Raw genomic sequence first — 24,287 nt, forward strand, 5'->3', positions numbered from 1 at the left:
GTGAAAAATGTTTTTAGTCCCTTTGGTTTTATACACAGGTCAGGCATGTTTTTTTCAACCAGAGGAGAAGTTGTGGATAGCAATTAGTAAAGAGTTGAATGATTTTATTTTGGAGGGGAAGAGGGTAAGTGTCAAGTTGGATAAGTTGATCCTTCCAGTGGAACAAGATGGTTTGGGACTGCCTGATTTGAAGGGGTATTTCAGAGCTACACTGTTAAGGCTTCTATATATAGCACAAGCAGAAAGCTACTATTTAAAGTTGAAAGGGACTGTGATTAAAAGGGGGGGGGTTCAAGAAGCAAGGAGAGACTGTGATTTTGGATGCAGATCCTGAAGGAGAATAATAATAACAATACAGAATATGATGATCATAAAGTAGCAGAAAGTATTGTAAGAACTAAGCCTACACAGGGATGGAAAAAGGAGATTCTGCTGATGGGGATGACTGCAATTAGGGGTACAGAGATACAGGTAAGAGGGGGCTGGAATTTACTGTAGAAACTGGCAAAGGAACCAAGGTATTCTGAGCTAATAATTAGAGAGGGGAATGTAATAAATGGGAAGAGGCCAAGAATTAATTTGGACTGCAAGCTAGATATAGAAATCAAGGATTGATATCAGAGTATAGGCAAAAAAGAAAGAAATAATGGGGATCCTAAGTGAAAGACTAGCAGTGGTAGAGTTTTTAGTGACATCTAGAAAAGAAGATGATTTTTAGAAAAGGAGTGGCTAGTAGGGCATAAAAGTACTGCACAGTAATTATAGGAATCAATCAGAGAAGATTAAAAAAGATTGGTAAGCGAGATTGCATAAGCAAATCACAAAGGTAAAATGGGGTGATTATATGTATATATGACTTCCAAATATGCAACAAAGTCTAGACAACTTAGAATCTTTGCTTGGAAGTGTTTGCATAGGTATTTTTATACTCAAAGCAGACTCCACAAAGAATTTTTCCTGTGGTAGATTGCAAATGATGGAGGTGTGATAGAGAAGAGAGAGATAATTTGGAACATATTTTTTGGGACTGTAATGAGTTGTCAGCCTTTTAAAAAGAATCCTGCAGACTACAGTAACAGAAGTACTGAGTGAGAAAATTGGTGTAACTGAGGTGTGATACAGAACCAGAGTAGCCTAGACATAGTAAGGTCTTGCTGAGTTTAATTCTGGTACTGCCAAAAAAGTATTTAAGTGAAAATAGAAATCAAAGTCTAAACCAGCTGTGCTAGAAGTAGTGAATATAGTAACATGGATAAAACAACAGGAAGTGGGATCTTTAGAAAAGAGTAGGAGCAAATTACATGTAGAAAAATGGGAATTGTGGGAACAATACATGCAAGATAATGCTTTGAAAGAGAAATGTGGTTTAACGGGAGGGTATTGAATGAGCTTTGTAATGTTTGGTTGACAATGACTGGATAGGTTGGTGGTATATAATATTAGCAACTGCATCTGTCCAAATAGTTTTTCATTTGTATAAATATATGATTGCCCATATCACGATTTAATAAACATGCTTCTAGTTAAAAAGAAAAGCAGCACATTATTGATGGTGATGGTATTGGGCGATGCCATATGATCAAAATTTCAACAGTTAAGGAAACAGATGAAAAAAAAATAGATATAGTTGTCCAAGAAAAAAGACAAAAGCATTAATCATTGAAATAATTGTGTCCAGCGAATTTTATAGTGGCTTATGTATGGAGTCAGGCAGTCATAACATGCTAGGATATGCAAGCAGAAACAAGGGCAATGTAGAATAAAGATACGTGGACTGTTACAGAAGTAGTAGGAGCAACAGGGTTAATAACGAATTTACAGACTTACTTAATATGGTGTGATGTCTGTGCACTGGCCCAGTAATCAAGGAGCCTCAATCTTCACCACTAGCACCAGTGAGGGACGCCCACATTGGGAGGATAACAAGTACACACACAGTAAAGTACAATTTTCCTTAAGAGCACACAGATATCATAGTCATTCTGGTGCTGGTCTCTCCCTTTCTCTCCAGATCCCCAATAATACTCCCCAGTGGCACAGCTGTAGGGTTCAGATCTCAGCCGAATAGTCAAGCCAAAACCTCCAGTACCCTCTCTGTCCAAGTAGCTCACACACACACACACACACTCTCTCTCTCTCTCTCTCTCTCTCTCTCTCTCTCTCTCTCTCTCTCTCTCTCTCTCTCTCTCTCTCTCTCTCTGTGTCTCTCTCTCTCTCTGTCTCTCTCTCTCACACACACACTTTTGAGATTTGGTTTATATACAAACACACAGACACTCCTGGGGAAGGCTGACACAGGTTCTCTAGGTATGCCCCCTTCTACCCAGGCTATACAGTAGTAATCAATGGCATCAACTACTCTTATCAGCTACTAATAAGGCCCTTTACAAAGGGTGACCAATTCTACTGTGCAATGTTACTGCTATCTAATAGTGTGACCCAGGGCTGAGGCTATTGGAATGGCTGGTACAGTATCACCAAATACATGCAAGTACCCTGAGAGCTTAAATTATCTCTACACAAAACAGCCACAGTTAAAAGGTTTAAACCTATTTAATAATAAAAACACAAGACCGTAATTAACTCAACACATTGACAATAGAGAGTTCAGAAATCACAGGAAGTACTTTAAAACAACATTGTGGGATAGTCTCACATAAATATAGGAAACAGCTAGACTAGTCTGGCTATATTCCTATCTATCTCTAAGAGAAATCACTGTTCTAAATACTACTTACAGAGCAAAGGAAAAGTTCCGGTGAGCTGATGTGTTCAGATTCAGAACAAAATACAAAATGCTATTCTTCCTTTCTGAGATAGCCCTTAAATTGATAATACACATCACTGCTGAGTCATTTCAGATTACACCATTCTTGACACCTCTGCTGAAGTTTCCCAGGCTCACAGAACTCAAAATTGTAACATTTCTTTTTAATCTGCACCTGTCAGGAACCCACAGAAATAAAATTTTTACATGTGAAACCTAGTAATAAGCCTATGGATCATATTGATATTTACAGAGAGACAGAATTATTTACAAAATTCTAATCTAGCTAGGCTGGCAGCCTTCACATATAGTACCAATACATTTAATCCAGTATGATCTGCAGAAGGAGGCAGTTCTGGGCACATTGCAGGTGCTGAGAACACTTTTTTGGCTAACAATAAAGACTTAAGCTATTCTAATTTCAAAAACTCTAATCATATCCTGGATTTGGGTTGGAATCCATTCTCATTATGGTATTAGAAATCTAAAATATTTGAGCAAAATAAATAAATAAAACAATCTAGAGGGACTCTGCACCGCAGTGTACGTAGTTCGGGGAAGTTTTTGTCCCATAATTAGTAACTTGTTGCATTAATGCTACTGTTATGGGATAGACCTACCTATTAGTGATCTGTTGTGGTAAGCATAGTGCTTTCTTTTTCATATGACATGTAGTCCTCATCAGTTGATACATACATGAACCCAAATGTTTCTCTCTACAATGAATTGCTGCAAGGATGTTTTGAAATCTGCTCTGTCATGAATTCAGCAACACGTCCTGCATTCAGGCTGATTAGATAGTCAACTGTGATGTATTCCATCTCCTAGCAGAAAAGTGATGTTCATAGTTTCTCTGTTTTCAGGTTCTGCAAATAAACACATTTTTCCTTCTCTTTCCCAATTATAGGCTCCTGTGTGTAACTTTGCAGGTCGAACTGAAAAGATTTTTGTCCTGGGGCCCCTTTTCCTTTCTGCTACCTGGAAATACTGCAAAAAGACATCAGGGAAAGGTTAGCATTTTGACTTATTCTGCACATGATCTTTATGTGGCTTGCATATAACTTGCTGTCAGCATTTTGTAGTTTTTTTTTTTTTATTGGCCTGTGTAGTAGTGTACCATGTAGTGACAGCGTGTTTATTAAAGGAAAATGTCATCACTTGCTTTGCTTTTTTGCTGCCATTTCATCATTCATTAACTGCTGGATAACCTAAGTGATGCATCTGTTTTTTTAACAGGTGGTCTGATAAAATATCTGTATTTTCTAAGTTTTAAAACTATAAAAGAGTGCATTTCCAAGCTGGTGATAACCTCAGTCTCTGTCTCTTTAGGACCTTAATGTTGGGAAATAATCCTCTTTTCAGTACTTGGGTGTACAGCCTGTTAATACAGATCTCAGCTGTTATGCTTCATAGCACCATTGTGTGTGTGGCAAACCGATAGGTATATACAGGAGTTATCTAACATCGACCCCTTACTGTCTGTGTTTTTTCCTAAACTTCAGGACTTTGCACAACAGGATTCAGGACCATGTGTCAGATAGTGGTTTGCTAAGTACTGGCGTATGCAATCATGATTTATTTTATTTATTTATTTGTATTTGTTGACCCGGAAAGACTGATTGGGCAAAATAATCCATTTTTAACAGAGGTGTGGAGTGAAAAACTACAGAAAATGAAAGCAACAAACAGAACAAACTTTTCATAGAGAGTGAATTCACAAAATTATTGTACAATGAAAATGCATGAAGCACTATTTCTGAGATTCCAGACAGTGGTACTGATGGTCAATAAAGACTGGAAAGCAAGTAGCTTAGTGTATAAAAACTTTATTCCACGCTTTTGTCTCAACAGGACTTCTTCAGAACAAACAATAAAACCAAGTCAAAGCAACCACAGTAATATACCTAGTTTAAAACTATGTAAGCCAATAAAAAGTTCAAAGCAATTAGTCAATTAAAAGCACACTGGGAAGTAGAACTGTCAGGGAACCACAGAAAATAAATCAAAACTTCCTAATAGTAAGTTTCCTTTATTTAAGATAACATTTGATGTTGATTGCATCATGCAGACCGGGCTTTTTATCAGCACCCAATCTAATATGCCAAGCAGTTTCTTTCTGTTCCACAATATTCTTATAATCACCACCTCTGGGATCAACAGACACTTTTTCTAAAATAGAAAATAAAATGTTTTTATATTTTGTACATTCTATAGTGTGTTTGTATAAAGCACTTTTTAAATCTTTGCTTTTAATACTATATATTTGTTCTCTGATGCGCTCTTTTAAAATACGAGTGGTCGTCTCCAGTTAATATGAATTACAACCACTACATAACCTGATGTACACTACACCCCTACTTAACAAGAAAAATAACCAGGTACTTGTGTAGTGTGTTCCGGGTGTGGTAGGGAAATGTACAGTCCTTCTGAAATAAACCTCCAAAAATTACAATGACAACATTTAAACATCCCTATTCTGACATTCCCAATGCACTTATTTGCCTTACTACCACTTCTTTCAAGGACATTTTTAAGACAGTTTGTATTTCTATACACAAAATTGGGTCTAGGGCCTAAGACGTTATGTAAGTCATTGTTATTCTCCACAGTCTTCCATAAAACTTATGTTGTGGACATCAGGTTAAGTTTTTAGATGTCAGTATTGGTTGGAATACAGATGTTCATCGTGTTACCCTGCTGCAGTCATCACACTTGGGTTATCCTGTCATCAGGCGGTCCTGCAGTCGGCCGAAATTCCAAAGTCTTGGTCCGGCGTCGGTTGCTGTTGCTTCTTCCCTGACGTCAGTGCGCCAGACAGGGGTTATGATTTGGATTATTTCAATGGCCTGCAACTTGACATTTTGGACAAAAGGGATAAGTTTTATCCAGCTATACTCAAACATCCCTTTGTTAGTAAACAAGTAATTGGAACTAATACATCTATTAATAGTACTGTCTGTAATTTGGATACGACAGTGGATTGTAAAGGTATAAGAGAAATTGTTCAGAAAAAACTGGGAGATTGTGGAGAAACAGTGACTTACATAACGTCTTAGGCCCTAGACCCAATTTTGTGTATAGAAATACAAACTTGTCTTAAAAATGTCCTTGAAAGAAGTGGTAGTAAGGCAAATAAGTGCATTGGGAATATCAGAATGGGGATGTTTAAATGTGGTCATTGTAATTTTTGGAGGTTTATTTCAGAAGGACTATACATTTCCCTACCACACCAGGAACACACTATACAAGTACCTGGTTATTTTTCTTGTTTTAGTAGGGGAGTATCATACATCGGGTTATGTAGTGGTTGTAATTCATATTATGTGGGGATGACCACTTGTACTTTAAAAGAGCGTATCACAGAACACATATATAGTATTAAAAGCAAAGATTTGAAAAGTGCTTTATACAAACACACTATAGAATGTACAAAATATAAAAACATTTCATTTTCTATTTTAGAAGAAGTACCTGTTGATCCTAGAGGTGGTGATTACAAGAATATTGTGGAACAGAAAGAAACTGCTTGGCAGATTTGATTGCGGGTTGATAAAAAGCCCGGTCTAAATGATGCAATCAACATCAAATGTTTTCTTAAATATAGGAAACTTATTAGGAAGTTTTGATTTATTTTCTGTGGTTCCCTGACAGTTCTACTTCACAGTGCAGGCTGCTTTAAAAATTCGTGTGTGCTTTTAATTGACTAATTGCTTTGAACTTTTTATTGGCTTACATAGTTTTAAACTAGGTATATTACTGTGGTTGCTTTGACTTGGTTTTTATTGTTTGTTCTGAAGAAGTCCTGTTGAGACGAAAGCATGGAATAAAGTTTTTATACGCTAAGCTACTAACTTTCCAGTCTTTATTGACCATCAGTACCAGTGTCTGGTGTTTCTTGGTGTGTATTTGGCCCTTGGTTACACTCTTTATCAGTACTATTTCTGAGATTTCAAAAGGAAATCCAATACTGTCTGGCAAGAAGAACCAACACCACTCGCTGTTTAACAGTATGTTAAAAAATATAAAAGTTTATTGCTTAAACAGTAGTGTAAGCTATAGTAATTGTATATTAAGTGCTTTTGTCCTGTAAGCTTTAAATGGACTTCTTCAGAGTATAGATAACTTTGTTGTTTAACATTTAAATATTTTCACCCCACCAGTCATAGCCAAACAACTCATGAATATACATTACCTCCATCAAGACAATGTTTTCTTCTAAAACCAAGTCCAACTGTAATACATTGTTTACCTAAAAACATAATACTAGTAAATAAATTACATTAAACCATTACTCAAAAACAAAATAACATTGTTTATTTTGTTTTGGTGTTTTAAATATCATTTTCCTCAGACACTCATCTTTATGGCTGAATAAAAAGACTTTTTATTACTTTAAATATTTAACTCTTCAACATTACCTCATAATACTCCTGACCTTATTTTCAACGCACATTTTAAAGAAAGACTATAATTTAAGTCAGGGTCATTTTTGGCCTCTACCCTTATCTGCCAGCACAGATGTTCTTTGTGTTTCACTGTTGCAGTCATCACATTTGGGTTATCTGCTTGCAGTAGCCCTCAGTCGGCCTTCTTATCAAAGTCTTGGGTCCTGTGTCGGTTGCTGTCTCATCTTCCATGACGTTAGGTAGTCAGGGGTATAAAGCTTGCAGCCAACACCATTACCCCAGTCTTTCTTGCCATGCGGTGCCTGAAGCAGAAGCAGTTCGCAAGTGCCGGTCGCCGACTCCTGAAATTTTCGTTTTCGAGTTTCAGAACCGAAGTCTTCAACTAAAGCTAAGTACCCCATTGGGGAAACCTTTTTTTCTTGCTCTAAACCGATGTCACTAAAAGTCAATAATTGTATTTCTTGTGGAAAGCAAATATCCCATAAAGATTTTCATTCATACTGTATTCCTTGCCTAGGCCCTGACCACGACGTACCTCGCTGTCGGTTTTGTGCTTTATTTAAACCACAAACTATTCGTCATCGGTATATTTGCACTTTTAAATATTTTGGTACTCTGTTCAATTATCCGGATATGTCTTCAGTAAGCCACCCGACTAGCAACATTCCGAAAAAACGCAAAGATAAAGACAGAGACAGGCTGCCTAGATCCAAAGCTGCCGAAGACACTTCTCCTAAGCTAGTTGCCAGTTTGCCGGTACTCAGTGAGGTGCTTTCGCAGCCCCTGATGCCCGCTACTTCAGATTCACAGGCCTCTACTGAGACCCATTTGGGGTCCGGTGTGCCGTGAGATGCTTCAACTGTGGAACCTGCGGATTTCTGTACCTTGGATGGGTCCGGAGCTTCTGTGAAGGCACCGGCTTCTGAGGGTGTAGTCGGGCCTACTGACTTGCATATTAAACCGGTGCCCAGACAGCATGGTTAGGCCTCTATGCCTAAAAAACAAATGATAAGAATGGCTGAAGACCTTATTACTTAAATCAGGGGAAGCCAACCTTCCCCCTCTAAGAGACCTAGGACTGAATTTGCTTATGGTACTTCTGACCAGGATTCTGAAATTTCTGTTTCCTCTGATGACCAGGATATACCCTTATCTACCTACGAGGATTCTGATGCAGAGGACTCTATTCCCTCTGCTTCCCCCCCCAGAGGATTTTTCTTTTGGTGAAACCTTGCATACTCTTAGAGAGCATTTTTGCTGGGAAAGCCAGGATTACTCTGATTCTAAAAAGAGGCTTAGGGATTTCTTACTCCTGCCCCAACACAGGCCTTCAGCTATCCCTCATGTACTAGACATTGTTGATGATGCCTTTTCGGAATCTAGCTTGGCCTCTGACTCTCTACCTCCTGCTCCCAGAAAACCTGATAGATATTACAGGGTTCCTGACTCTCACAAGTTCCTTTTTAAAAATCCTACTGCGGATCCTGAGACTATTTCACAGGGACCCAAGGGCATTAAGACTACTACTGCCAAAAATCCTACCCCCTCTGATAGAGATTCCAGGGCGCTGGATAGATGGGGTAAGAAGATATACGCTTCTGCAACCTTGGCTATTAGGGCCTTAAACTGCCAGTTTCATATGTTAAAGTATTAACAGCATATTATTGGATTGCTTAAACAGAAAATGATGTTGATTCCTGACTGTGCTGAAAATAAGGATTTACAGGATTTAATGCATTCTGCTGAACAGGTTGGAAAACATACTTTGCAATGTGGTTTTGATTCACTAGAGGCATCTTGCAGGGCTGCTGTCACTGGGTCTGTACTTAGAAGGCATGCTTGGCTTAAGGAGCAGTCTTTGCCAGATCATGTTAAAACTAAATTGCTCGATGCTCCCTTAAATCAGGACCGCCTATTTGGCAACAAAGCAGAAGTTGTTCTTAAAAAGATGGAGGAAAAAGCTAAATTTATGCAAACTGTTAAAGATTTCCTACAAGTACATCCTCCAAGATTTAGTAGGCATTGGCCCTCTAAGAATTGGTCCTTTCCTGCCTCTTCCAGGCCTCCTCAGTCTAGATCCAGACCAGCAGAACACCCAGGCTTCAGTCCCAGGGTACGCACAGGACGAAGTAGTAGGTGGGCTCCCACTTCCAAATCAGGGAGTAGTAAGACTCCCCCCTATGGTAAGCTGTCTCAATGACTTAAATTTAAAACTTCCAAGCACTTCTCAACTGACTGCTCCTTTAGGGGGGAAAGGTTGCTCTGCAGGCAAAAAGCTGGGAGCTCATTACCCAGGACAAATGGGGTTTAAGTATAGTTTCCCAAGGATAAAGATTTCACTTCCACACGTTACCAACCCCAAACGGTTGGCTAGATCTACCCCCAAATCAGTGGGCAGAGGCTCAAAAGCAAGTACTCTCTGTTAAGCTTAGACTATTCAAACTGTACCAGAAGAGGGAAAGGGACAAGGTTTCTACTCAAGACTTTTCCTGGTACCCAGAAAAGGCAACTCATGGCGTCCTATCCTGGGCCTGTCTATCCTAAACACTTTTTTGGTGATTCCAAAATTCAAGATGCTAACTCTCCACCAGTTGCTTCCTGTGCTAGGCAAGGATGCCTGGTTCGCAACACTGGATTTAAAGGAAGCCTACCTGCACATCCCAATCAGTGAATCTTGCAGAAGATACCTACGCTTCAAAGCAGGCTACATGCACCATCAGTTCTCTGCACTGCCCTTTGGCTTATCTACTGCGCCCAGGGTATTCACAAAGTGCCTAGCTCCAGTCATTGCATTTTGCAGGCAAAGAAATATTCAAATATACCCATACCTGGACGATTGTCTAATTCGGGCAGAAAGCCAGGACATACTTTTGAATCTTCTGGCATCTGTAAAAAAGGTGCTAACTTGTCTGGGGTACACCATAAACAAAAATAAATCACATATTGTACCCTGTCAGCAAATTTTATTCCTGGGAGCAAGCTTGAACCCAACTTGCCAGATGGCTTTCCTCACACCAGAGAAACAAATTCATTTGACAACTTACTTCAAACTAATGGCCACAAAACCCTTGGTATCTACAAGACAAATAATGTAAGCCTTGGAGTTCATGGCCTCCTGCATTCTTCTAATTCCATATGCAAGACTGCATATGAGGAAACTACAATGGTATCTAAAAAGCTTATGGTGTCAACATTCTCAGGGTCTAGAAGCAATGATTCCTATCATACCTTGCCTACAGTTAGAGTTCCTTTGGTGGGCAGAGGCCTGTCACCAAAACAAGGGACTGCCATTCACTCTACCACCTGCTGCCCAAACCCTAACAGACGCATCAGACTATGCATGGGGGCTCACTTGGCAGGGAACTGCATTCAGGGCAAATGGAACCCAAGTCAAATCACCTGCATATCAATCAAAAAGAAATTTTAGCTGTACAGAATGCTCTGACCGCATTCAAGGACCACATTCTTCCAGGACAATTCATGGTAAAGACTGATTAACCCACTGTTATGTGGTACATAAACAGGGGGGTACCCATTCATACCCCCTCTGCAGACTAGCCATGGCTCTGTGGAGCACAGCCTTGAGCTACCAAGTGCATCTACAGGCTCAATTCCTGCCAGGAAAACTAAATACACTGGCAGATGAACTAAGCAGAAATCACATGGACCCACACGAGTGGAAACTGGAACCAAAGACTTTCAACATGTTGATAAACAAATGTGAGAGACCCGCTATAGACCTGCTTGCCTCCCCCCAGAACTACCAATTGGACAAATTCTGCACAAGGACTCCTCACATACAAGCTTGGAAAGTGGATGCTGTGTCCTTCAGCTGGAAAATCAGTTTATGCCTTTTCTCCTCTGCCTCTCCTCTCCAAAGTACTACTAAAGATCAAACAGGACAAACCAAGGATGATACTGATTGCACCAGACTGGCCATGCCAACAATGGTACCCCCTCTTGCGCAGTGTGTCACTGCTGGCTCCATGGCACCTGCCTCAGATTCCTACCCTGCTGTCACAGCAGGAGAGCCAGATTCTGCACTTTCAGCTTCAAACCCTGAACCTGGCAGCCTGACTAATTACCTAATCTCTCTGTTACCATCCCTCAGTAAACAAGTGTTGGGTGTCATTTTGGAGGCAAGGAGGCCTAGTACTAGAAAATCTTATGCTGAAAAATGGAAAAGATTTTGTGCCTGGAACCAAACTCAAGGGATGGGCACAGCAGTGCCAAACTTGCCTCAGATTCTTCAATATATAACTGAAATGCTTCACAAGGGTCTTTCTTTTTCCTCCATCAAAATTCATGCCTCAGCCATTTCAGCTCATTACAGCAATGGACCACCCCTCTTCTCTCATCCACTGCTCAAGCAGTTCCTCAGAGGGGCCAAAAACTTAAGACCACCCAGGAGAACCCCAACTCCAACCTGGGACCTTAACTTTGTATTGGAAAAACTCACTCTTCCTCCTTTTGAGGCAGCTGCAAGTGAAGAGTTAAAATTCCTTTCTTGGAAAACAGCCTACATTTTAGCAATCACTTCAGCAAGAAGGGTATCTGAATTACAGGCCATTATGGCAGTGGAGCCTTTCATCATCTTTCATGCGGACAGGATGTCCCTCAAGACCAATCCCTCCTTCATGCCCAAGGTAGTATCCAGTGTGGCTCTTAATCAGTCCATTCATTTTCCAACCTTTTTTTTCTAATCCACAGAACAAAGGAGAACAGGTGCTGCACTCCTTAGATGTGCACAGCCAACTTAGATTTTGCTTGGTCAGGACTAAACCTCAAGGGAAATCTGAACAACTGCTGGTAGCATTTGCTGCAGGGGCAGAGGGGAAGGCTATTTCAGAGCAAACCATTCCTAAATGGATAGGCCATTGCATTCATTTCTGCTATAAGCACCATGGAAAACCTATCCCACAGGGGATTAGACCACATTCAACCAGGGCTGCATCTGCATCTACCTCTGTATCCTAGAAGCTGCTACCTGGAGTTCTGTACATACCTTCATTAAGCATTACCATTTGCCAATTTTCTCTAAATCCAGAGCTGGCTTTGCCACTGCAGTCTTGCCGGGCCTTATAGCTGGTCCTAATGCTATCTAAATTCTTCCTCCCATCCTAAGCTTTGGGAATCTACCCAAATGTGATTACTGCAACAGTGAAACACGAAGAACATAGTACAGTTGTGTACACTTACCATAAATGTAGATGTTAGAGTGTATTCACTGTTGCAGTCCTGGTTACCCTCCCTCCAACCCCCTGACTTCTTTTGGCTATACCTCTGTTCTCCTTTGCTATGCTTAAAAGCTTTTTGGTGTATTTACTTTTTTGTTGGAGGTATAACCGTGTATATATACATTTAATTGCTTCCCATTAGGGGGCACCTGACATCTGGGGCAAGAAAAACTGATGTAATGGCGTCTGCTGCATGCTTTATACCCCTGACAACCTGACATCACGGAACATAAGATAGCAACCGACGCAGGACCCAAGACTTTGATAATCAGGCCGACTGAGGGCTACTGCAAGCAGATAACCCAAATGTGATGACTGCAACAGTGAATACACTCTAACATCTACATTTATGGTAAGTGTACACAACTGTACTTTCTTTATATTTCAACAATGTCTCCACATCTCCCACTCTCAGATTTTGAACCACTTTATTAATAGTAATAAAAATACATTCAATAGAATGTTTACATAAAAGTGTTTGTAGTTCTCTTTCTTTTTATATCTTGTAACTGTTCATAAGTTCTATCTTTCAGCCTTCTCTTGGTTTTCCCTATGTGAAAAGCTGAACAGGATAAACATGTTGCAAAATAAACAGGCCCTGTAGTATTACAGTTAACATAACCTGAACCAAAGTAAACCACTCCTACAGTGTTACAGTTATAACCTGGACTACCAATGGTGTTATAAATACCATGATTGGTATATTTACACATTTTACATCTCCCACATTTTTGACATTTTAGACCTGTATTGGTGTAGCTATATCTATATGTCCTTATGACAAAGTACTAAGGCAGTAAAGTGTTTGTGGAAAATGATTCTCGTTGTAACTAGGCAGAAGAGAAAATATATTCCAGTCATACCTCTCAGCTGTACTGATTTCCGCAGAATGTCCAGATTTTTGCCTTGTATGTTTGGTCCGTTTTTCATAAATTGTGGCCGTCTGACAAATTAGTGACAAATCATTAACGATTGAAGTTAGAAAATAATGACAGACATTTGAGTTTTAGACTTCATAACCTTCAGAAAGTTCATGCTAATGCAAAACCTGTTATTCTGCAACTTTCCAACTTTGTAAGATCAATATTTCAAAATTGTCCCTATTTGTACCACTTTTTATGGCTTTGTCCAGATTCCTTACTCTTAAGAGGTTGAGAGGTATGATTCCAGTAGTCTGGGAATGTCAAGAGGCAGCTGAATACAGCAACTTGAATCTTACACTTATCTTCAGAATATTTTTCCTGGAGGATCAAAGTCATTTTTTGTTGCAGAACATGCTAAGAATGAAGTATAAAAGTTTGTCCAGCAAAAAAGTGAGCTGTCAAACAGAAGGAGACTCTGCATCTTATTTCTCTGATAATCAAGCTAATAGACTTTGCTAGTGAAACATTTTCCAGTGTTCGAAAGGAAAATAGTTGAGAGACTGAGAAAAGCGTAGGAGTTGACTAGAACCAGTAGTACGTTGGAAATGAACTGGAGCTGGGAGACTGAGATCAACAGGAAGAAAACCAGCAACTTGAATGTGGGATTACAAAGCATCAGGTACATTTGTGAAATATGGCTGAACACGAAACCTAGGAAATGTTGGAATTTTTAACTTTGTGAAACTTGTACGGGTCTGCAAAGTGTATGCCCTATTTTGTCATTTAACACTTGGAAGAACATTGAGAGTGGAGGAGGAAAGAAAGATGCAAATGTAAAGAAAACAATTTTATTCTTAACAGTATTTTCTTTATAAAACATGACCTATACTGCATGTTATACAGTAAACCATTTTCAGTTATTTTTTGTGTTAGAATGATACTAAAGTAAACAGGTGACTTATTTTCTTCTTTCTTCTTTAGTTTTAATAAAATATGTGCACTGCAGTGTAAAACCAGAAGACCGCCTGGACAAAAACATGTTTAAGATAATAGGCTCTAATTTTGGGTTTTTGAGGTGAGACAGCTTTTAAGTATACAGATCATGATGCAAGTAAAATTGATATGCTTTTTCTTACTTTTGCATAGGGGGAGTTACTGGATTAAGGTAGTTGGCTTGATCTAGCAACAAGTTTTAGGTGGAAGCAAGTAAATAAGAGAACAATGTAATGAAAAATTTTCTTAGCAAATTTTCACAGTGCGACATTAGAAACTTGTAGGTGAAGCCAACTGTGTATCTGGTTCTCATGTTTGTCTGGAAACAAGCTGATAAGAGGGCAGTAAAACCAGAATACTTTTTTTTTCTACATCTGGGAGAGGAATAAAGAGCTGTCATAAACGGGCAGTACTTAGTTTAAGCAGAATCACAAGGTGTGCCATGCTTCTTAGCATGTATGACCTTAATTACTCATATAATTTAGTTAAAGCCTGTGAGTGTAATTGTCAAGCTGGGATAGTTCTATTAGGAGTGTTAAGTTTCATTATTTGAAGATGTACATAGTTTCGTATGTGTACTAAGTTAATAGGTTCTGGGGTGTTCTGGGGCTTTGTTTGTGTTTGTTTGAGGGTTTTCATTAAAACAAAAAGTCTTAAGATGTGACATAGGTTCACATGGATATGACAAGAAACAACTGTATAAAAGATCAACCTTCCAGACGTTAGTGTGTACATGTACCACAGAAGCTGAAACTACACTTTAAAAAAGTTGATGTTAGGTAGTCCAATCTCACCTTCATTTTTACATATGGGTTCGGATCAGATCCTCTACTCTGACTCTGCCGATTTTCAAACTCGAAGACTTCTGGTTGGCTCGTGGCTAAGCAGGTATCCCATGGTGCACCAGTGAAATCCCAGATCTCATTTGCCCCGTCGACGAGTTTGGATGTGCTTCTCTTGGCTCTGGCTAAGTTTTTGAAACTTTTCATTTTTCTAGTATCTTTGCATGTTGTTGTTGTATCTTTCGGCTTTTCCCGGTTAGGGGTCGCCACAGCGGAACTCCGGTCCGCTAATAATTGGCAGTAGATTTTTACGTGCCGAGTTGCCAGGTCTGACGCACAACCTTCAACGAAGGTACGCCCATTCACGCATGTCTCCAGACAGAAGACGCTTTAGCTGAGAATCGAACAGGACAGTGTCTTACTGTGAAGCGATAACGCTGCCGCAGCACCACCACCGCAGTATAATTATTGTATATATACATTATAGGACTCCTCTTTATTGTCTTGTGGTTGTTGTGTGACCTTTTTAGTGGTATCCTGTGTACCAGTAGTTAGGAGCAGTTGCGCTTTACCTAAAACTGCTAGTTTGGCTGTTTCGCCTTTCAATTCTCATTTTTCTAGTATCTTTGCATAATTATTGAATGTATACATTATAGGGCTTATCTTTATTGTCTTGGTTGTTGTGTGACATTATTAGTGGTATCCTGTGTACCAGTAGTTAGGCGCAGTTGCGCTTTACCTAAACCGTTAGTTTTGGCGGTTTCGCTTCTTCCTGTTATTTACAGTTAGGATTTACCTAAATTGCCTTATGGCTTTGTTTGACAAGTTAGACGAACTTGCCTTTTTTTCTTCTCTAGAGTATTAGTTGGTGAGTTTGCCGTTGTTAGTCAATAGGGGCTCCTGTTGCTTATTTCCTGTCAAGCTATTATTGTTGACTGGTGGTCTTTAGTGGGGATCCGCTAAATTCGTAATTTCTTATTTTTGTTAATTGCTACCCTTGAGTGAGAGTGAGAGTGAGTGTGAGTGCTGCCTTCTTGGTCTGCTTAAATTAGAAGACCCGGTTCTTCACAAGGCTAGGCTAGGCCCGTTTAACTTAGAGGACCTAGTCTTCGTGTTTTTTTCATCTGTAGGGTTAGGCCCGTTTTAGTTAGAGGACCTAGTCCTCCGTCATCTTCTTCTTTCTTTTTTTCCCTTTGATTGCTTGTGGGTTTTTCAATGTCTAAGGATAGCAAGGAACACAAACCCTCTGGGTTTAAAAAATGTATGAAGTGCTCCCAGAAAATGTCTTTGACTGATTGCCACAGTAGCTGTATCTACTGTTTGGGAGCCATCCATTTGCAAGAATCATGTTTGTTTTGTCATGCTTTCTCTCCTAGAGTGTTGCAGGAGAGAAAGAACAAATTGATACTCGGAGGGGGGGGGGGGTCTTTTGAAGCCAACCTTCAAGGAAGCTTTGTCTGGTTCTTCGGCTTCCTCGTCTAAGTCTTCTAATTCAAGAGCTAACTCAAAATCTAAATTTGCAAAAAGGCCTTCTCCGGCACCGGCTACTGTTTCGGAGCCGCCTGCCAAATTAATAAAACCTGCCTCCTCAACTCCTCAGTCTTCGGAGCCGAAGGAGAGTACTGTGGTTTCGGAGTCGGTCATAGATACTTTGGTGCCGGCTGCTGAATCTTTACTAATAGTTGACTCTGCTTCCCGGAGCCAGTCTGTAGAGTCCTGATCGGTCTCTGTGATGGTCAAATCTCCAGTGCCTGCTAGGTCAAGATCCCCAACCTGATCTTCCAGGAGTTTTTCGGAAGAAGATGTGGAGATGGTAGTACTGAGACTCATCAAGTCGTCTGTCCTGCCTAAATTTTTGTTGGCTCCAACCCAGTCGGTCTCGGAGCCACTCGAACCAGTCTTATTTCCATCCGTGATTCCTCCTTCGAGCCATGTTGAGTTTTCGGAGCAGGAGTGCTTGTTACCAATGGAGGAACCCTCGGTTCCGGCTCCCCTTGCTGTTGCATTGGAGCCGAGTTCGGCTCCGACACGTTCGGCTCCATCCGTCGTGTCCAGGGACCGAAGCTCAAGGAGTTTGGAGACTCCATACAGGGTGCTTGTCCTGAGGGAGTCCTGGATAGGATCTCTGTTGTTATCCACCCTAAATTCCGTAGTTAACTCCTCAGTGCGGCTCCTATTTCATGCAGCTGATGGAGCGAGCAGAGCAGCGGGTTCAGGAGTTGCCCTTAGGCGCCATTCCTGGATGCACTTGTCCTCCTTCAACAACACCCCTTTTGATGGTTCCTCCTTGTTTGGTTCCAAGGTGAAAGATACACTCACTCAGTGTGACCAGGAAGGAAAGACTCTCTGCCGTGGGAGTCCGTTTTACCTTCCCCTCTCAACCATACCCCAAAGGTCAAAGGGGAGGTAAGATGTGGTTCAAAAAGTCCCCGAGGGCCTTTCCAGACACAGAGTGAATCCTCCTTCAGAGGCAGAGGAGGAGTAAATGGTAGACGTCACCCAAGAGGCAGGGGTGGTCCATAATACCAGCAAGGTAGCGGTTCCTTTTGAGGGCGGTCTTATCAGCGCTCCTGATGTGGGGCCGACTGCGTTTCTCTGGGACCAGTCGGGGGTCGCATCTCTTTGTATCCAGAAGCCTGGCTAAATTTAACCCAAGACATGTGGGTACAAAGAGTCGTCACAAGAGGATACATCATACCCTTTTCCCTTCCACCGTTTGTTCCCAAGAAGATCCCAGATGTCCCACCCAATCTCAGGGATCAGGCAACTGTGGAGATCAACAAGTTGCACTCAGTCATCCAGCCCATGCCAGCAGACCAGATAGGATCCGGAACTTACTCCAGGTTCTTTTTAGTCCCAAAATGAACTGGAGACGAGGCCAATATTAGACCTCAGCAGATTAAATGAATCCGTGAAAAAGGACAAGTTTCAGATGGTAACACTGCAGTCTATACTCCCTTTGTTAGGGAAAGACTGTTGGATGTGCTCTCTAGATCTCCAAGACGCCTACTACCATATAAAAATGGACAAGGTGTCAAGGAGGTATCTGTGCTTCCGGCTGGGAGCCAGCCATTATCGGTTTCGTGCTCTGCCCTTTGGTCTCACCACAGCCCCCAGGGTGTTCACCAAATACATGGCAGTAGTGACAGCTCACCTGAGACGTCAGGGATTCCAGGTGTTTCTGTATTTGGACGACTGACTCCTGACTGCCCCCACCAGGCATCTACTTCTCCAAAACAGGGACATCATCATCCAGCTTTGTGCTCAACTAGGGAGCTCCATAAATTGGGAAAAATCTGCATTACTGCCCTCGCAATCTGTGTTTTTTTTTAGGCGCAGAGGTAGACACAGTGGATATGACAGTTAGTCTTTCTGCCGAAAGAGCACAAAACCTCTTCTCACAAGTTCAGTGACTTCTCCCACTTCGGAAGATCAAAGCAAAGTGGATTCTTCAACTTCTTGGAACGATGGCCTCAACCATTCTGTTAATACCTCTAGACAGGTGGCATATGAGAATCCTTCAATGGCTCCTATTCTCCCAGTAGTCGTTCCAATACCTACCGCTGAATCACTCTCTTCTGCTGACAGAATCATGCAAAAAGGATCTTCGTTGGTGGATAACCCCCAACAATTTGTTCATGGGAGCTCCCTTTGTGCCTACCCAACCCGTTGCCACTGTGACCACAGATGCCTCTCAGGTCGGGTGGGGGGGCATTATCTGGGCAGGACGGTCCACGGCACATGGCAAGAACACGAGGCTCATCTGCATATCAGTGTTCTGGAGATGAGAGCGGTGCTTCTGGCATTGAAAGCACTTCAGGACCTTCTTCCTCCAGGGACGATTGTGATGCAATTGGACAACATGTCGGTTGTGTGGTATATCAACAAACTGGGTGGTACCAGATTTTACCCTCTTTGTCGAGAAGCCATGCTAGTTTGGGAATGGGCAATTTCTTCCCAGCACTTTCTGGTGGCAACGCACATTCCGGGGACAACCAACGTGATAGCTGACAAGCTGAGCGGGGCAATCCTGCAAATGGGGACAACCTTGCTGCGACCTTTTTGCCAGTCTAGTCAATGCCAAGTGCAACAATTATTTTTCCTTAATTCCCCCTACAGGGAAGCACCCAGAGACAATCTGGCACACGATTGGCCCACGGGACTTCTCTGTGCCTTCCCTCCTTTTCCTCTAATCCTCAAAGTGATACAGAAAGCCAACCTACTGGGAAGCAAGTTGATCCTCATTGCTCCTTACTGGCCTCATCAGGTCTAGTTTCCCTTCCTCGAGCCTTGTCTCCTGGATGATTCTTGGATCCTGGACCCAGTTCCAGATCTACTGACTCACATGTCGGGCTCGCTACACCCCTCTCTCCACACCCTCAAATTGACAGCTTGGCTGATCCAGTTCCATCTCTAGTCAGGCTTCATGATGTTTCATAGTCAGTGTCCCATATTCTTTTATCCTCACACACACCATCAACCAGAAGGCTGTATGACAGCAAGTGGAAAAGGTTTTCTGTTTGGGCACAGAAAATGAATGTGGATCCTTACACCGCTCCCGTTCCCATAATTCTGGAATTCCTTTCGGAGCTTTTTCAGCAGGGATCTGCCGCAGCCACCATCAAAGTACAGTTGGCAGCTATTTCACATTTTTATTTGAGATCTCCAAATGTTAACCTTATGTCTCATAAGTTGTGTAAAACCTTCTTGAGAGGAGCCACCTTGCTGAGACGACCTTTACAGGAACCTGTGGCTTCTTGGGACTTAAATTTTGTGTTGTCCAAACTAACATCCCCTCCTTTTGAACCGTCTCATTCAGCTTCCTTAAAATATTTGTCTTGGAAGACTGTTTTTGATAGCTATTACATCAGCCAGATGTGTTTCTGAGCTACATGCTCTGTCTATTAAACCACCCTGTTTAGTTTTTCATAAAGACTGGGGTTCTTTGCGTACCAATCCTTCATTTGTCCCCAAAGTTTGTTCTTCTGCAACATTGAATCAGTCCATTGAACTCCCAGTCTTCTCTCCCAATCATAGCAATGCAGCGGAATACCGTTTTCACCAGTTAGATGTTCACAGACAGCTGTGTTTCTATTTGCAACGGACCAAAGAAATTCTGATCCCAGACCAATTGTTCGTTCCTTTTCTGATTCCAGACCAATTGTTCGTTCCTTTTCTGATTCCAGATTGGGTTTGCCAGTTTCTCAGGTGACATTGTCTAACTGGATTTCGAGTTGCATAGCTTTCATCTACAGCTCGGGGGGCAGACCCTTACCCCACAGGATCAAAGCTCACTCTACTAGGTCTCTGTCTACGTCTGCAGCCTTCCAAGCCAGGGTACCAATTGATCATGTCTGTGCAGCAGCTACATGGGCTACCCCTCACACCTTTATTACTCATAAGTTGGATTTGACTTCTAGGGGTAGAGCATCCTTTGGCTCCATGGTGCTCAGGAGTATCTTCCAATGAGCCACCCAAGAATTAGGTGCTTGGACGCTGTCCCATATGTAAAAATGGAGGTGAGATTGGACTACCGAACATAAAGAAGTTATGTACTCACCATAGCATTCCATGTTGGTAGTCCATCTCCCCCTTCATTTTTACCATCCCTCTCTCCTGCCCCCATCCTGGAAGATCTGGAGATATTATAAATTTCTTGGTTGGCGACCCTTTAGTATTGGCTTGTTGGTTAAGGGTTTCTTTCAATCTCTTTCTATTGCTAGTGAGCAGCAAACAAAATCTGGGGGTTGCACTGGTGCACCATGGGATACCTGCTTAGGCACGAGCCAACCAGAAGTCTTCGAGCTTGAAAATCGGCCGAGTTGGAGCCAAAACCCATATGTAAAAATGAAGGGTGAGATGGACTACCAACATGGAACGTTATGGTGAGTACATAACTTCTTTTTATACATAACAGGTGGAATAATAATTTCTTAACTTAATGTCAGCACACTCTAATATTTTTGAATGTGCATGGTCTCCCAGGTACACATGAAAAAGAGAAGTGACTGTCTTAAGAAACGGAGAGTGCAGATGGCTGTGCTATGGGTGACACATTCAGAAAGAAATGAGCATGTGAATTTATAAAGGATTTCAAGATGATTATTCAGAGGAGTATCTGGGACAGAGGAAAAGGGAAGTACTTATATTAATTGCTAGAGGACCTCCAATAGTGATGGAAGAAGAAAAAAAAGATAATAATGGCAGATTTGTAGTGGTAGTAAGCTATAGGTACGAGAGGAGGATTACACCGGCATGCATTTGTATTCCACCTAAAACTGCTATAGTGGAGCAAGAAAATTCTGGGAGAAAAAAATCTGCTTTCTGCAAAGAATATTACTTCTAGGCAGGGACTGGAATTTGATTTGCAACAGTGAGGCTGTATCTAGCGACCTGTAAGGAAAACTATAACAAAAGAGGGTAGATTTTTGAATAAATTTAAGAAAATATTTGGTATGGAAGAAGTGAATTCAGTAGTAGGAGCTTGGAGGGAATTTACATATTCCCCAAGGTACAGAAAAAACTGGGCTATGCTTGACAGAAATTACATTTCACAGGAACATGTGTATTTAATTGAATGTTTTGGTATGCATCCAATAACTATTTCAGGTCATGTGCCAATAATAATTAAAATAAAAATGCAGGGTAATGAGATAAAAATGAAATGCCGGCACTTCCTCGCCAGTGTGTTAAATAGAGAGGAACTTAAGGAATGGGTAGTGGAAATTATTCCAGAGTTGTAAGGGAAGATAGAATTTTTTTTCAGAAAATGTAGTTAAGGAGTGTGATAAAATGAAAGTGGAGTTTCAAAAGAGGGTAGAAAGAGGGGAAAGAAATATGGTTAAGGAGTAACGAGAATTATTTAGAGTGACTGACACAGGTTTAAGTGTTGCAGAATAATGGGAATCTCACAGAACAAGAAGAGACGCAATTGCAGAGTGCTAAAAAGAAAATAAGGGACCACCTGGATAATATGCAAGAGTTTAGAAAGATTGCTATTAAGCGACTCTTTTTGATAATAACTCCATAGCACAAAAGCTTTAAGTACAATGGCTCAGGTAACAAAGTAGGAAGTGGTATTGCCAAGCTTATGGAGCCTATAACAAGAAAAATAGCCAGAGATCTTGTAGAGGTATTAGAAATATTTCGTAAATTTTATGAAAATTTGTATAAAGCAGAGAAATGTGGAAATCAAGAAAAAGTACAAATGGAAATATTTATAGAAGAATTTAAATGTGCCAATGTTAGAGGTAGATGAAGCCTGATTATTAACAGTTGGAATAGGAGAAGATGGTATAACATGTTGATCTGTAGATGGTATAACATGTTGATCTATAACCAATCTGCAGGAATGTGTCCAGGAATAGATAGTGTGCTGCGGAAGTTTGGAAGCTAGGAAGGAAGAAAGTGATACATTTCTGGAAGGTTTTCTTAACAGTATTTTAAAAGGAGGAGAAGCACCAACATCTTGGAAGAAACCTCTCAACTGTGCAGATATTCACAGAATGTCCAGATTTTTGTCCCTTATTTTTTTGTTAATTTTTCATGAAATTGTGGTTTTCTGGTAAATTGTTGCCAAGTCATTTAAGACTGAAGTCAGAAAAATAGTGACAGACATTTGAGTTTCAGACTTCATAACCTTCAGAAAATTCATGCTAAAGTAAAACCTGTTATTCTATAAACTTTCTAAGTTTGTAAGTGTAGTATTTAAAAATGTTTCTTATTGCATTTGTCCTCATATTATTTATGGTTTTGTCTAGATTTCTTCCTCTTAAGAGGTTGAGCGGTATGGGTGGCCGTAGTACCTAAAGATGGTAAAGACCCATCAGATCTAACTTCAGTTCTACCTGTTATTATCGAAAACCCACTTTACCAAACTTCTAAAAACCGGGACAGCTTCGCTGAACACTTACTCTCGGATCACTGGAATTTTACTCCAGAAAAGTAACCACTCTGCTACCATGGTGAACTTTGCCCTTTTCCCCACTGTACTGTGATCTCTGAGTTGGCATATTTAGTTAGGGGGTATTGGGGGTGCAGACCCCCCACTTGGGTGGGTTTGATTTTTTTCGTTTTAGTTATTTAGTCGTGGTGGCCATGTGGTTACTTTCCCAGAGTAAAATTCCGGTGATCTAAGAGTTCATGCAAGCAAGTGTTTAGCAAAATTGTTCCGGTTTTTAGAAGTTCGGTGAAGTAGGTTTTTGATAACATTTAGATCTCCGACTTCATGTAGGTCCATTTTGATTCAAAACCCCTATTTTAAAGTGTTTGTCTATAATGACTAAAAGAAAGGCAAATATGTTGCCAAAATTGATGGATATGAATCAGTGTGGTTTTGTGGAGGGGAGGCAAACATTTGACAATGTAGACAAAGCAAAAATTCAAAAGTGCACCAATGCACTGTGAATAATCCAACGAAACCGTCTTGGTTGAACTCTTTATTGGAACAAACAGTAATGATAGTAAGCGCTTTCACGTCCTTGCGACGCTTCCTCAGACTTCAATGATTCTCCATTTGACTTAATTATGAGTGTATTTAAGTACTATCACCTTTGCATCATTAATGGATTGATATCTCTGACTTGAAGTGCTAGTGCATATTTGGAAAAACCACAGTAATTCCAACGCCTAGATTTCATCATGTATAACATCTAGGTATATATTGGGATGTATACGTGTCTAAAACATAATAAGCGCTAAAACACAATATATGAACACAATATAAAAAGCACACATAAAAAATTATATATATCATTTCATATAAATATGTATAAAAATATGACTATAAAAACCTGAATTGATAAATAAAACCATATTATGCTAGAGCCATTTATATGAAAAAATGTAGTACAATGTCTGAAAGACATATAAAAACAACACAGCATATAAAAATGTGTCTTAAAAATATAAACAAGACATGATGGTGTCTGATGGCATATAACAATCATATGATGGTCCTTATGTCAATGTTTGAGTGACCTAGCTACTAAAAAAGGTTTTAAGGTTATTTTATCATTTAATCCATATTTATGTGACTGCAACCTAAGGATCCATTTATTCTCTATTTCCTCTGTATGATTCTTAATATCACCCAATCTACTGCTTCTTCTCACTAACTCTAATACTCTAAATCTAAAACTATGTGATGTCCCATATTCCATAATGTGGCGTGCTAAGGCATTGGTATCATTTTCCTTGTTCACAGCATAAATATGTTCTCTTATACGTTCACGAAGGGT

General features: G+C 40.5%; 1 protein-coding gene across 5 annotated transcripts in view; it reads left to right on the forward strand.

Annotated features, from left to right (window-relative positions):
* Positions 1-24,287, forward strand: part of LOC122792271 (kinesin light chain 1-like) — a 1,642,552-nt gene that overhangs the window by 69,155 nt on the left and 1,549,110 nt on the right. For all 5 annotated transcript variants that reach the window (XM_044060030.1, XM_044060031.1, XM_044060032.1 and 2 more), the window contains exon 2: positions 3,675-3,777. The gene's annotated coding sequence lies outside the window, so the exon portion shown is untranslated. The remainder of the gene's footprint in view (positions 1-3,674; positions 3,778-24,287) is intronic.

The sequence above is a fragment of the Protopterus annectens genome, chromosome 1.part2 (genome assembly GCF_019279795.1).
Source record: "Protopterus annectens isolate FY-2018-M chromosome 1.part2, PAN1.0, whole genome shotgun sequence".
Classification (NCBI taxonomy): Eukaryota; Metazoa; Chordata; order Ceratodontiformes; family Protopteridae; genus Protopterus; species Protopterus annectens.